Source organism: Oncorhynchus masou, unplaced genomic scaffold (assembly GCF_036934945.1).
Source record: "Oncorhynchus masou masou isolate Uvic2021 unplaced genomic scaffold, UVic_Omas_1.1 unplaced_scaffold_609, whole genome shotgun sequence".
Taxonomy (NCBI): domain Eukaryota; kingdom Metazoa; phylum Chordata; class Actinopteri; order Salmoniformes; family Salmonidae; genus Oncorhynchus; species Oncorhynchus masou.
Window position 1 is genome coordinate 281489 of NW_027012513.1, and position 16149 is coordinate 297637.

Genomic DNA, 16149 nt, shown 5'->3' on the forward strand with positions numbered 1-16149 from the left:
AATAAATTGAAATTGACACAATAAATATATTGACACCATAAATTGAAATTAACACAATAAATACATTGACACAATAAATTTAAATTGACACAATAAATATATTGACACAATAAATTGAAATTGACACAATAAATATATTGACACAATAAATTGAAATTGACACAAAAATATATTGACACCATAAATTGAAATTAACACAATAAATACATTGACACAATAAATGTATTATTGACATAATAAATACAGAATGTATAAGTAGAACTTTGGGTTAAAACATTCTTCTGAAAAAATATATATTATAATTGAAAATATGTCACTCATCTTTTTTTAAATTGATGATGTTCCTTCAATCGCACATCTTATGACGCCATTTCGAGCTGAACCGTGATTGGTGGATTGAGAGGGGCGGTAACTATACATTCAGGAAGAGGTCCATGGACTGTAAACTCTGCTAGCTTGCTAGGTGAATCCGATGGAAAAATAACTCCGTTTGATCGTTAAATCGTCGGTAACCATGTCTGCAAGAAACCCGGGCATGCCCCTTGGTAAGACTGGCTTCTTTATTGTGGGAAATACATGTTTAACATTAGTCAAATCCAGCGAAATAGCTATCGATTGTGTTAGCATGTGCAGCTAGCTAGTATCAACTCAAGCTACTACCGTAGTGTTTTATGTTTAGGACATTTTTGATAATGAATGTTTTGACTGTGACACTTAGGCCTAACAGGAGGAGTTTGGTTTCTAACAAATGTATGTAAGAACTAAGGTTACCGCTCTCATATTACAGTCACTGCACATTGTCTGTCAACGTGTTGAAAATATTTATCTAACGTTAGTTCAGTAACATGCAGAGACCAGAGATACTTTGTATCGTGTCGAGTGAACACCGTAAAGATAGTAGTTAGTTAACGTTACGTGCTGAATTACTGAATGTTGGTGGTCTTGACTCATGACGTCCTGGATAATATGTTTCACACGACACTCAGCGCAGCCAGGGTGAATCACGTGACTATCAGTGATCTCTTTGTGGTCTGACTGTACTAAAATCCCGGAAAACCTTTCGATGCAGGCCTAACCATCGGTTGTTAACTACTGTAAGCCTACATGATATTCGGTAGATATCTGAACAGAATAGTGGATTCGGTGAGAAATGGGCCAACGTGTATATATAAACTTCTCTTTACTTGTACTAAAGTTTGCCTATTGGGTATTTATTCCACCACTGTGTGTGTGTGTGTGTGTGTGTCAGACCTGGAATGGGTGTCCAAGGTGCGGGTGAACACCCAGGCAGTGCTGAAGAGAGCTCAGCAGATCCAAGGACGCAATAAGAACAAGAAACAGTGGCAGGTAGGAGGAGCTTTTGAGGTTTAGCTTTTGGGGTTTAGCTTGTGTGTGTAATACCTTCATCTCCAATGTTTTCCTATAAGACACACAAGATGAAGTGGTGCTCAGTTTGTATCCTACTAATAGAATAAGGATATGCAGTATTCTCAGTTTGTATCCTACTAATAGAATAAGGATATGCAGTATTCTCAGTTTGTATCCTAATAGAATAAGGATATGCAGTATTCTCAGTTTGTATCCTATTAGAATAAGGATATACAGTATTCTCAGTTTGTATCCTAATCCTAGAATAAATAAGATATGCAGTATTCTCAGTTTATGTATCCTAATAGAATAAGGATATGCAGTATTCTCAGTTTGTATCCTACTAATTTGTAGAATAAGGATATGCAGTATTCTCAGTTTGTATCCTATAATAGAATAAGGATATGCAGTATTCTCAGTTTGTATCCTACTAATAGAATAAGGATATGCTCAGTTTGTATTACTAATAGTTTGTATCCTCACTATTAGAATAAGGATATGCAGTATTCTCAGTTTGTATCCTACTAATAGAATAAGGATATACAGTATTCTCAGTTTGTATCCTATTAGAATAAGGATATATCCTATTAGAATAAGGATATGCAGTATTCTCAGTTTGTATCCTACTAATAGAATAAGGATATGCAGTATTCTCAGTTTGTATCCTAATAGAATAAGGATATGCAGTATTCTCAGTTTGTATCCTAATAGAATAAGGATATGCAGTATTCTCAGTTTGTATCCTATTAGAATAAGGATATGCAGTATTCTCAGTTTGTATCCTACTAATAGAATAAGGATATACAGTATTCTCAGTTTGTATCCTACTAATAGAATAAGGATATGCAGTATTCTCAGTTTGTATCCTACTAATAGAATAAGGATATGCAGTATTCTCAGTTTGTATCCTAATAGAATAAGGATATGCAGTATTCTCAGTTTGTATCCTACTATAGAATAAGGATATGCAGTATTCTCAGTTTGTATCCTATTAATAGAATAAGGATATGTATTCTCAGTTTGTATCCTATAGAATAAGGATATGCAGTATTCTCAGTTTGTATCCTATCTAATAAGGATATGCAGTATTCTCAGAATAAGGATATGCAGTATTCTCAGTTTGTATCCTACTATAGAATAAGGATATATTCAGTATTCTCATTCTCAGTTTGTATCCTACTAATAGAATAAGGATAAGGATATGCAGTATTCTCAGTTTGTATCCTACTAATAGAATAAGGATATGCAGTATTCTCAGTTTGTATCCTACTAATAGAATAAGGATATGCAGTATTCTCAGTTTGTATCCTACTAATAGAATAAGGATATGCAGTATTCTCAGTTTGTATCCTATTCTCAATCCTAGAATAAGGATATGCAGTATTCTCAGTTTGTATCCTACTAATAGAATAAGGATATGCAGTATTCTCAGTTTGTATCCTACTAATAGAATAAGGATATGCAGTATTCTCAGTTTGTATCCTACTAATAGAATAAGGATATGCAGTATTCTCAGTTTGTATCCTACTAATAGAATAAGGATATGCAGTATTCTCAGTTTGTATCCTACTAATAGAATAAGGATATGCAGTATTCTCAGTTTGTATCCTACTAATAGAATAAGGATATGCAGTATTCTCAGTTTGTATCCTACTAATAGAATAAGGATATGCAGTATTCTCAGTTTGTATCCTACTAATAGAATAAGGATATGCAGTATTCTCAGTTTGTATCCTACTAATAGAATAAGGATATGCAGTATTCTCAGTTTGTATCCTACTAATAGAATAAGGATATGCAGTATTCTCAGTTTGTATCCTACTAATAGAATAAGGATATGCAGTATTCTCAGTTTGTATCCTACTATAGAATAAGGATATGCAGTATTCTCAGTTTGTATCCTACTAAGAATAAGATATGCAGTATTCTCAGTTTGTATCCTACTAATAGAATAAGGATATGCAGTATTCTCAGTTTGTATCCTACTAATTAAGGATATGCAGTATTCTCAGTTTGTATCCTACTAATAGAATAAGGATATGCAGTATTCTCAGTTTGTATCCTACTAATAGAATAAGGATATGAATAAGGATATGCAGTATTCTCAGTTTGTATCCTACTAATAGAATAAGGATATGCAGTATTCTCAGTTTGTATCCTACTAATAGAATAAGGATATGCAGTATTCTCAGTTTGTATCCTACTAATAGAATAAGGATATGCAGTATTCTCAGTTTGTATCCTACTAATAGAATAAGGATATGCAGTATTCTCAGTTTGTATCCTAGTAAGGATATGTATTCTCAGTTTGTATCCTAATAGAATAAGGATATGCAGTATTCTCAGTTTGTATCCTACTAATAGAATAAGGATATGCAGTATTCTCAGTTTGTATCCTATAGAATAAGGATATGCAGTATTCTCAGTTTGTATCCTACTAATAGAATAAGGATATGCAGTATTCTCAGTTTGTATCCTACTAATAGAATAAGGATATGCAGTATTCTCAGTTTGTATCCTACTAATAGAATAAGGATATGCAGTATTCTCAGTTTGTATCCTACTAATAGAATAAGGATATGCAGTATTCTCAGTTTGTATCCTACTAAGAATAAGATATAAGGAATAAGGATATGCAGTATTCTCAGTTTGTATCCTACTAATAGAATAAGGATATGCAGTATTCTCAGTTTGTATCCTACTAATAGAATAAGGATATGCAGTATTCTCAGTTTGTATCCTAAGGATATGCTAATAGAATAAGGATATGCAGTATTCTCAGTTTGTATCCTAATAGAATAAGGATATGCAGTATTCTCAGTTTGTATCCTACTAATAGAATAAGGATATGCAGTATTCTCAGTTTGTATCCTACTAATAGAATAAGGATATGCAGTATTCTCAGTTTGTATCCTACTAATAGAATAAGGATATGCAGTATTCTCAGTTTGTATCCTACTAATAGAATAAGGATATGCAGTATTCTCAGTTTGTATCCTACTAATAGAATAAGGATATGCAGTATTCTCAGTTTGTATCCTACTAATAGAATAAGGATATGGTATTCTCAGTTTGTATCCTACTAATAGAATAAGGATTCTATTCTCAGTTTGTATCCTACTAATAGAATAAGGATATGCAGTATTCTCAGTTTGTATCCTACTAATAGAATAAGGATATGCAGTATTCTCAGTTTGTATCCTACTAATAGAATAAGGATATGCAGTATTCTCAGTTTGTATCCTACTAATAGAATAAGGATATGCAGTATAGTTTGTATAGAATAAGGATATGCAGTATTCTCAGTTTGTATCCTACTAATAGAATAAGGATATGCAGTATTCTCAGTTTGTATCCTACTAGAATAAGGATAGTTTGTATCCTACTATAAATAAGGATATGCAGTATTCTCAGTTTGTATCCTATAAGGATATGTAGTATTTTCTAATAGAATAAGGATATGCTAATAGAATAAGGATATGCAGTATTCTCAGTTTGTATCCTACTAATAGAATAAGGATATGCAGTATTCTCAGTTTGTATCCTACTAATAGAATAAGGATATGCAGTATTCTCAGTTTGTATCCTAGAATAAGGATATGCAGTATTCTCAGTTTGTATCCTACTAATAGAATAAGGATATGCAGTATTCTCAGTTTGTATCCTACTAATAGAATAAGGATATGCAGTTTGTATTCTATTCTCAGTTTGTATCCTACTAATAGAATAAGGATATAATTCTCAGTTTGTATCCTACTATTAGAATAAGGATATGCAGTATTCTCAGTTTGTATCCTACTAATAGAATAAGGATATGCAGTATTCTCAGTTTGTATCCTACTAATAGAATAAGGATATGCAGTATTCTCAGTTTGTATCCTACTAATAGAATAAGGATATGCAGTATTCTCAGTTTGTATCCTACTAATAGAATAAGGATATGCAGTATTCTCAGTTTGTATCCTACTAATAGAATAAGGATATGCAGTATTCTCAGTTTGTATCCTACTAATAGAATAAGGATATGCAGTATTCTCAGTTTGTATCCTACTAATAGAATAAGGATATGCAGTATTCTCAGTTTGTATCCTACTAATAGAATAAGGATATGCAGTATTCTCAGTTTGTATCCTACTAATAGAATAAGGATATGCAGTATTCTCAGTTTGTATCCTACTAATAGAATAAGGATATGCAGTTTGTATCCTACTAATAGAATAAGGATATGCAGTATTCTCAGTTTGTATCCTACTAATAGAATAAGGATATGCAGTATTCTCAGTTTGTATCCTACTAATAGAATAAGGATATCCTAATAGAATAAGTATTCTCTCAGTTTGTATCCTACTAATAGAATAAGGATATGCAGTATTCTCAGTTTGTATCCTACTAATAGAATAAGGATATGCAGTATTCTCAGTTTGTATCCTACTAATAGAATAAGGATATGCAGTATTCTCAGTTTGTATCCTACTAATAGAATAAGGATATGCAGTATTCTCAGTTTGTATCCTACTAATAGAATAAGGATATGATATTCTCAGTTTGTATATTCTCAGTTTGTATCCTACTAATAGAATAAGGATATGCAGTATTCTCAGTTTGTATCCTACTAATAGAATAAGGATATGCAGTATTCTCAGTTTGTATCCTACTAATAGAATAAGGATATGCAGTATTCTCAGTTTGTATCTACTAATAGAATAAGGATATGCAGTATTCTCAGTTTGTATCCTACTAATAGAATAAGGATATGCAGTATTCTCAGTTTGTATCCTACTAATAGAATAAGGATATGCAGTATTCTCAGTTTGTATCCTACTAATAGAATAAGGATATGCAGTATTCTCAGTTTGTATCCTACTAATAGAATAAGGATATGCAGTATTCTCAGTTTGTATCCTACTAATAGAATAAGGATATGCAGTATTCTCAGTTTGTATCCTACTAATAGAATAAGGATATGCAGTATTCTCAGTTTGTATCTAATAGAATAAGGATATGCAGTATTCTCAGTTTGTATCCTACTAATAGAATAAGGATATGCAGTATTCTCAGTTTGTATCCTACTAATAGAATAAGGATATGCAGTATTCTCAGTTTGTATCCTACAGTATTCTCAGTTTGTATCCTACTAATAGAATAAGGATATGCAGTATTCTCAGTTTGTATCCTACTAATAGAATAAGGATATGCAGTATTCTCAGTTTGTATCCTACTAATAGAATAATTCTCAGGATATAAGGATATGCAGTATTCTCAGTTTGTATCCTACTAATAGAATAAGGATATGCAGTATTCTCAGTTTGTATCCTACTAATAGAATAAGGATATGCAGTATTCTCAGTTTGTATCCTACTAATAGAATAAGGATATGCAGTATTCTCAGTTTGTATCCTACTAATAGAATAAGGATATGCAGTATTCTCAGTTTGTATCTAATAGAATAAGGATATGCTATCCTACTAATAGAATAAGGATATGCAGTATTCTCAGTTTGTATCCTACTAATAGATATAAGGTTTGTATCCTATAGAATAAGTATTCTCAGTTTGTATCCTACTAATAGAATAAGGATATGCAGTATTCTCAGTTTGTATCCTACTAATAGAATAAGGATATGCAGTATTCTCAGTTTGTATCCTACTAATAGAATAAGGATATGCTATTCTCAGTTTGTATCCTACTAATAGAATAAGGATATGCAGTATTCTCAGTTTGTATCCTATAGAATAAGGATATGCAGTATTCTCAGTTTGTATCCTACTAATAGAATAAGGATATGTTCTCATTTGTATCCTACTAATAGAATAAGGATATGCAGTATTCTCAGTTTGTATCCTACTAAGAATAAGGATATATTCTCAGTTTGTATCCTACTAATAGAATAAGGATATGCAGTATTCTCAGTTTGTATCCTACTAATAGAATAAGGATATGCAGTATTCTCAGTTTGTATCCTACTAATAGAATAAGGATATGCAGTATTCTCAGTTTGTATCCTACTAATAGAATAAGGATATGCAGTATTCTCAGTTTGTATCCTACTAATAGAATAAGGATATGCAGTATTCTCAGTTTGTATCCTACTAATAGAATAAGGATATGCAGTATTCTCAGTTTGTATCCTACTAATAGAATAAGGATATGCAGTATTCTCAGTTTGTATCCTACTAATAGAATAAGGATATGGATATGCAGTATTCTCAGTTTGTATCCTACTAATAGAATAAGGATATGCAGTATTCTCAGTTTGTATCCTACTAATAGAATAAGGATATGCAGTATTCTCAGTTTGTATCCTACTAATAGAATAAGGATATGCAGTATTCTCAGTTTGTATCCTACTAATAGAATAAGGATATGCAGTATTCTCAGTTTGTATCCTACTAATAGAATAAGGATATGCAGTATTCTCAGTTTGTATCCTACTAATAGAATAAGGATATGCAGTAGTTTGTATCTCAGTTTCTCAGTTTGTATCCTACTAATAGAATAAGGATATGCAGTATTCTCAGTTTGTATCCTACTAATAGAATAAGGATATGCAGTATTCTCAGTTTGAATAAGGATCCTCAGTTTGTATCCTAATAGAATAAGGATATGCAGTATTCTCAGTTTGTATCCTACTAATAGAATAAGGATATGCAGTATTCTCAGTTTGTATCCTACTAATAGAATAAGGATATGCAGTATTCTCAGTTTGTATCCTACTAATAGAATAAGGATATGCAGTATTCTCAGTTTGTATCCTACTAATAGAATAAGGATATGCAGTATTCTCAGTTTGTATCCTACTAATAGAATAAGGATATGCAGTATTCTCAGTTTGTATCCTACTAATAGAATAAGGATATGCAGTATTCTCAGTTTGTATCCTACTAATAGAATAAGGATATGCAGTATTCTCAGTTTGTATCCTACTAATAGAATAAGGATATGCAGTATAAGGATAAGGATATGCAGTATTCTCAGTTTGTATCCTACTAATAGAATAAGGATATGCAGTATTCTCAGTTTGTATCCTACTAAGTTTGTAGAATAAGGATATGCAGTATTCTCAGTTTGTATCCTACTAATAGAATAAGGATATGCAGTATTCTCAGTTTGTATCCTACTAATAGAATAAGGATATGCAGTATTCTCAGTTTGTATCCTACTAATAGAATAAGGATATGCAGTATTCTCAGTTTGTATCCTACTAATAGAATAAGGATATAATAGTATTCTCAGTTTGTATCCTACTAATAGAATAAGGATATGCAGTATTCTCAGTTTGTATCCTACTAATAGAATAAGGATATGCAGTATTCTCAGTTTGTATCCTACTAATAGAATAAGGATATTCTCAGTTTGTATCCAGTATTCTCAGTTTGTATCCTACTAATAGAATAAGGATATGCAGTATTCTCAGTTTGTATCCTACTAATAGAATAAGGATATGCAGTATTCTCAGTTTGTATCCTACTAATAGAATAAGGATATACAGTATTCTCAGTTTGTATCCTACTAATAGAATAAGGATATGCAGTATTCTCAGTTTGTATCCTACTAATAGAATAAGGATATGCAGTATTCTCAGTTTGTATCCTACTAATAAAATAAGGATATGCAGTATTCTCAGTTTGTATCCTACTAATAGAATAAGGATATGCAGTATTCTCAGTTTGTATCCTACTAATAGAATAAGGATATGCAGTATTCTCAGTTTGTATCCTACTAATAGAATAAGGATATGCAGTATTCTCAGTTTGTATCCTACTAATAGAATAAGGATATGCAGTATTCTCAGTTTGTATCCTACTAATAGAATAAGGATATGCAGTATTCTCAGTTTGTATCCTACTAATAGAATAAGGATATGCAGTATTCTCAGTTTGTATCCTACTAATAGAATAAGGATATGCAGTATTCTCAGTTTGTATCCTACTAATAGAATAAGGATATGCAGTATTCTCAGTTTGTATCCTACTAATAGAATAAGGATATGCAGTATTCTCAGTTTGTATCCTACTAATAGAATAAGGATATGCAGTATTCTCAGTTTGTATCCTACTAATAGAATAAGGATATGCAGTATTCTCAGTTTGTATCCTACTAATAGAATAAGGATATGCAGTATTCTCAGTTTGTATCCTACTAATAGAATAAGGATATGCAGTATTCTCAGTTTGTATCCTACTAATAGAATAAGGATATGTATTCTCAGTATCCTCTAATAGAATAAGGATATGCAGTTTGTTTGTATCCTACTAATAGAATAAGGATATGCAGTATTCTCAGTTTGTATCCTAGTTTGTATCCTACTAATAGAATAAGGATATGCAGTATTCTCAGTTTGTATCCTACTAATAGAATAAGGATATGCAGTATTCTCAGTTTGTATCCTACTAATAGAATAAGGATATGCAGTATTCTCAGTTTGTATCCTAATAGAATAAGGATATGCAGTATTCTCAGTTTGTATCCTACTAATAGAATAAGGATATGCAGTATTCTCAGTTTGTATCCTACTAATAGAATAAGGATATGCAGTATTCTCAGTTTGTATCCTACTAATAGAATAAGGATATGCAGTATTCTCAGTTTGTATCCTACTAATAGAATAAGGATATGCAGTATTCTCAGTTTGTATCCTACTAATAGAATAAGGATATGCAGTATTCTCAGTTTGTATCCTACTAATAGAATAAGGATATGCAGTATTCTCAGTTTGTATCCTACTAATAGAATAAGGATATGCAGTATTCTCAGTTTGTATCCTACTAATAGAATAAGGATATGCAGTATTCTCAGTTTGTATCCTACTAATAGAATAAGGATATGCAGTATTCTCAGTTTGTATCCTACTAATAGAATAAGGATATGCAGTATTCTCAGTTTGTATCCTACTAATAGAATAAGGATATGCAGTATTCTCAGTTTGTATCCTACTAATAGAATAAGGATATGCAGTATTCTCAGTTTGTATCCTATCTAATAGAATAAGGATATGCAGTATTCTCAGTTTGTATCCTACTAATAGAATAAGGATATGCAGTATTCTCAGTTTGTATCCTACTAATAGAATAAGGATATGCAGTATTCTCAGTTTGTATCCTACTAATAAGAATAAGGATATGCAGTATTCTCAGTTTGTATCCTACTAAATAAGGATATAATTCTCAGTTTGTATCCTATATTAGCAGTATTCTCAGTTTGTATCCTACTAATAGAATAAGGATATGCAGTATTCTCAGTTTGTATCCTACTAATAGAATAAGGATATGCAGTATTCTCAGTTTGATATGAATAAGGATATTAAGGATTCTCAGTTTGTATCCTACTAATAGAATAAGGATATGCAGTATTCTCAGTTTGTATCCTACTAATAGAATAAGGATATGCAGTATTCTCAGTTTGTATCCTATAGAATAAGGATATGCAGTATTCTCAGTTTGTATCCTACTAATAGAATAAGGATATGCAGTATTCTCAGTTTGTATCCTACTAATAGAATAAGGATATGCAGTATTCTCAGTTTGTATCCTACTAATAGAATAAGGATATATTCTCAGTTTGTATCAGTAAGGATTCTATTCAGTTTGTATCCTACTAATAGAATAAGGATATGCAGTATTCTCAGTTTGTATCCTACTAATAGAATAAGGATATGCAGTATTCTCAGTTTGTATCCTACTAATAGAATAAGGATATGCAGTATTCTCAGTTTGTATCCTACTAATAGAATAAGGATATGCAGTATTCTCAGTTTGTATCCTACTAATAGAATAAGGATAAGTATTCTCAGTTTGTATCCTATAGAATAAGGATATGCAGTATTCTCAGTTTGTATCCTACTAATAGAATAAGGATATGCAGTATTCTCAGTTTGTATCCTACTAATAGAATAAGGATATGCAGTATTCTCAGTTTGTATCCTACTAATAGAATAAGGATATGCAGTATTCTCAGTTTGTATCCTATCTACTATAGAATAAGGATATGCAGTATTCTCAGTTTGTATCCTACTAATAGAATAAGGATATGCAGTATTCTCAGTTTGTATCCTACTAATAGAATAAGGATATGCAGTATTCTCAGTTTGTATCCTACTAATAGAATAAGGATATGCAGTATTCTCAGTTTGTATCCTAATAGAATAAGGATATACAGTATTCTCAGTTTGTATCCTACTAATAGAATAAGGATATGCAGTATTCTCAGTTTGTATCCTACTAATAGAATAAGGATATGCAGTATTCTCAGTTTGTATCCTACTATTAGAATAAGGATATGCAGTATTCTCAGTTTAAGGATATGCAGTATCCTTTGTATCCTAATAGAATAAGGATATGCAGTATTCTCAGTTTGTATCCTACTAATAGAATAAGGATATGCAGTATTCTCAGTTTGTATCCTACTAATAGAATAAGGATATGCAGTATTCTCAGTTTGTATCCTACTAATAGAATAAGGATATGCAGTATTCTCAGTTTGTATCCTAATAGAATAAGGATATGCAGTATTCTCAGTTTGTATCCTACTAATAGAATAAGGATATGCAGTATTCTCAGTTTGTATCCTACTAATAGAATAAGGATATGCAGTATTCTCAGTTTGTATCCTACTAATAGAATAAGGATATGCAGTATTCTCAGTTTGTATCCTACTAATAGAATAAGGATATGCAGTATTCTCAGTTTGTATCCTACTATTAGAATAAGGATATGCAGTATTCTCAGTTTGTATCCTACTAATAGAATAAGGATATACAGTATTCTCAGTTTGTATCCTATTAGAATAAGGATATGCAGTATTCTCAGTTTGTATCCTACTAATAGAATAAGGATATGCAGTATTCTCAGTTTGTATCCTAATAGAATAAGGATATGCAGTATTCTCAGTTTGTATATGCAGTATTCTCAGTTTGTATCCTACTAATAGAATAAGGATATGCAGTATTCTCAGTTTGTATCCTACTAATAGAATAAGGATATGCAGTATTCTCAGTTTGTATCCTACTAATAGAATAAGGATATGCAGTATTCTCAGTTTGTATCCTACTAATAGAATAAGGATATGCAGTATTCTCAGTTTGTATCCTACTAATAGAATAAGGATATGCAGTATTCTCAGTTTGTATCCTAATAGAATAAGGATATGCAGTATTCTCAGTTTGTATCCTACTAATAGAATAAGGATATGCAGTATTCTCAGTTTGTATCCTACTAAGAATAAGGATATAATTCTCAGGTATCCTATAATAGAATAAGTATTATTCTCAGTTTGTATCCTACTAATAGAATAAGGATATGCAGTATTCTCAGTTTGTATCCTACTAATAGAATAAGGATATGCAGTATTCTCAGTTTGTATCCTATTAGAATAAGGATATGCAGTATTCTCAGTTTGTATCCTACTAATAGAATAAGGATATGCAGTATTCTCAGTTTGTATCCTACTAATAGAATAAGGATATGCAGTATTCTCAGTTTGTATCCTACTTAGAATAAGGATATGCAGTATTCTCAGTTTGTATCCTACTAATAGAATAAGGATATGCAGTATTCTCAGTTTGTATCCTACTAATAGAATAAGGATATGCAGTATTCTCAGTTTGTATCCTACTAATAGAATAAGGATATGCAGTATTCTCAGTTTGTATCCTACTAATAGAATAAGGATATGCAGTATAAGAATAAGGATATGCAGTATTCTCAGTTTGTATCCTATGAATAAGGATATGCAGTATTCTCAGTTTGTATCCTACTAATAGAATAAGGATATGCAGTATTCTCAGTTTGTATCCTAATAGAATAAGGATATGCAGTATTCTCAGTTTGTATCCTACTAATAGAATAAGGATATGCAGTATTCTCAGTTTGTATCCTACTAATAGAATAAGGATATGCAGTATTCTCAGTTTGTATCCTAGTTTATGTATTCTCATCCTAAATAGAATAAGGATATGCAGTATTCTCAGTTTGTATCCTTTGTATCCTAATAGAATAAGGATATGCAGTATTCTCAGTTTGTATCCTACTAATAGAATAAGGATATGCAGTATTCTCAGTTTGTATCCTAATAGAATAAGGATATGCAGTATTCTCAGTTTGTATCCTACTAATAGAATAAGGATATGCAGTATTCTCAGTTTGTATCCTACTAATAGAATAAGGATATGCAGTATTCTCAGTTTGTATCCTACTAATAGAATAAGGATATGCAGTATTCTCAGTTTGTATCCTACTAATAGAATAAGGATATGCAGTATTCTCAGTTTGTATCCTACTAATAGAATAAGGATATGCAGTATTCTCAGTTTGTATCCTACTAATAGAATAAGGATATGTATTCCAGTATTCCAGAATAAGGATTGTATTCTCAGTTTGTATCCTAACAGAATAAGGTATGTCTGGTATGGTTTTGTGTGTTACCTAGTGTAGAAGTGTTGTCCACACCAGCCCTTTGTATTGAGAACAAACAGTTAAACACCCGGTATGAGTTGACATCGGACTCTGTGTTACAACATTACCCATAATGCTCTCTCTCTGTCTCCAGGCGGCGTGGCTGCTGCGGGCGGTGACCTGTATTGACCTGACGACCCTGGCTGGTGACGACACGCCCGGAACGTCCACCGGCTGTGTATGAAGGGACCCAGCCGTACGCTACGACCTGCTGAAGAGCATGGACATGCAGGACGAAGGTAGTGGGAGGTCTGTCTGCCTGGATGAAGGTAGTGGGGGGTCTGTCTGTCTGTCTGATGAAGGTAGTGGGGGGTCTGTCTGTCTGGATGAAGGTAGTGGGGGTCTGTCTGTCTGGATGAAGGTAGTGGGGGTCTGTCTGTCTGTCTGGATGAAGGTAGTGGGGGGACTGTCTGTCTGTCTGGATGAAGGTAGTGGGGGGTCTGTCTGTCTGGATGAAGGTAGTGGGGGGTCTGTCTGTCTGGACGAAGGTAGTGGGGGTCTGTCTGTCTGTCTGGATGAAGGTAGTGGGGGTCTGTCTGTCTGGATGAAGGTAGTGGGGGGTCTGTCTGTCTGGACGAAGGTAGTGGGGGGTCTGTCTGTCTGGACGAAGGTAGTGGGGGTCTGTCTGTCTGTCTGGACGAAGGTAGTGGGGGTCTGTCTGTCTGGATGAAGGTAGTGGGGGGTCTGTCTGTCTGTCTGGACGAAGGTAGTGGGGGGTCTGTCTGTCTGGACGAAGGTAGTGGGGGGTCTGTCTGTCTGGACGAAGGTAGTGGGGGTCTGTCTGTCTGGATGAAGGTAGTGGGGGTCTGTCTGTCTGGATGAAGGTAGTGGGGGGTCTGTCTGTCTGGATGAAGGTAGTGGGGGGTCTGTCTGTCTGGACGAAGGTAGTGGGGGTCTGTCTGTCTGTCTGGACGAAGGTAGTGGGGGGGTCTGTCTGTCTGGATGAAGGTAGTGGGAGGTCTGTCTGTCTGTCTGTCTGGATGAAGGTAGTGGGGGGTCTGTCTGTCTGGACGAAGGTAGTGGGGGTCTGTCTGTCTGTCTGGACGAAGGTAGTGGGGGTCTGTCTGTCTGGATGAAGGTAGTGGGGGTCTGTCTGTCTGTCTGGACGAAGGTAGTGGGGGGTCTGTCTGTCTGGACGAAGGTAGTGGGGGGTCTGTCTGTCTGGACGAAGGTAGTGGGGGGTCTGTCTGTCTGTCTGGAAGAAGGTAGTGGGGGTCTGTCTGGACGAAGGTAGTGGGGGGTCTGTCTGTCTGTCTGGACGAAGGTAGTGGGGGGTCTGTCTGTCTGGATGGATGAAGGTAGTGGGGGTCTCTGTCTGTCTGGATGAAGGTAGTGGGGGGTCTGTCTGTCTGGATGAAGGTAGTGGGGGGTCTGTCTGTCTGTCTGGACGAAGGTAGTGGGGGGTCTGTCTGTCTGTCTGTCTGATGAAGGTAGTGGGGGGTCTGTCTGTCTGGACGAAGGTAGTGGGGGGTCTGTCTGTCTGTCTGGACGAAGGTAGTGGGGGGTCTGTCTGTCTGGACGAAGGTAGTGGGGGGGGTCTGTCTGTCTGGAAGAAGGTAGTGGGGGGGGTCTGTCTGTCTGGATGAAGGTAGTGGGGGGTCTGTCTGTCTGTCTGGACGAAGGTAGTGGGGGTCTGTCTGTCTGGACGAAGGTAGTGGGGGGTCTGTCTGTCTGTCTGGACGAAGGTAGTGGGGGTCTGTCTGTCTGGATGAAGGTAGTGGGGGGTCTGTCTGTCTGGACGAAGGTAGTGGGGGGTCTGTCTGTCTGGAAGAAGGTAGTGGGGGTCTGTCTGTCTGGAAGAAGGTAGTGGGGGGGTCTGTCTGTCTGGACGAAGGTAGTGGGAGGTCTGTCTGTCTGTCTGGACGAAGGTAGTGGGAGGTCTGTCTGTCTGTCTGGACGAAGGTAGTGGGGGTCTGTCTGGAAGAAGGTAGTGGGGGGTCTGTCTGTCTGGACGAAGGTAGTGGGGGGTCTGTCTGGATGAAGGTAGTGGGGGGTCTGTCTGTCTGTCTGGACGAAGGTGGTGGGGTGTAGCAAAGAATAGCTTCGTACTGAGAGCAGCTGCCATTTTATGTCGATTGTGAATGAACATGTGATTATTTCTCCCCTTTTTCAGGGACTTAACATGTCTGTCGTGCTCCTTAGTTTGCCCACTAGAGGGCGGCGTGCTCCTTAGTTTGCCCACTAGAGGGCGGCGTGCTCCTTAGTTTTGCCCACTAGAGGGCGGCGTGCTCCTTAGTTTGCCCACTAGAGGGGGGCGTGCCCACTCCACTAGAGGGCGGCGTGCTCCTTAGTTTGCCCACTAGAGGGCGGCGTGCTCCTTAGTTTGCCCACT

At 35.1% G+C, this 16149-nt stretch overlaps 1 pseudogene; it reads left to right on the forward strand.

Annotated features, from left to right (window-relative positions):
- The first annotated feature begins 397 nt into the window (after window positions 1–397).
- Window positions 398–16149, forward strand: part of LOC135536388 (deoxyribose-phosphate aldolase-like) — a 34497-nt pseudogene continuing 18745 nt past the window's right edge.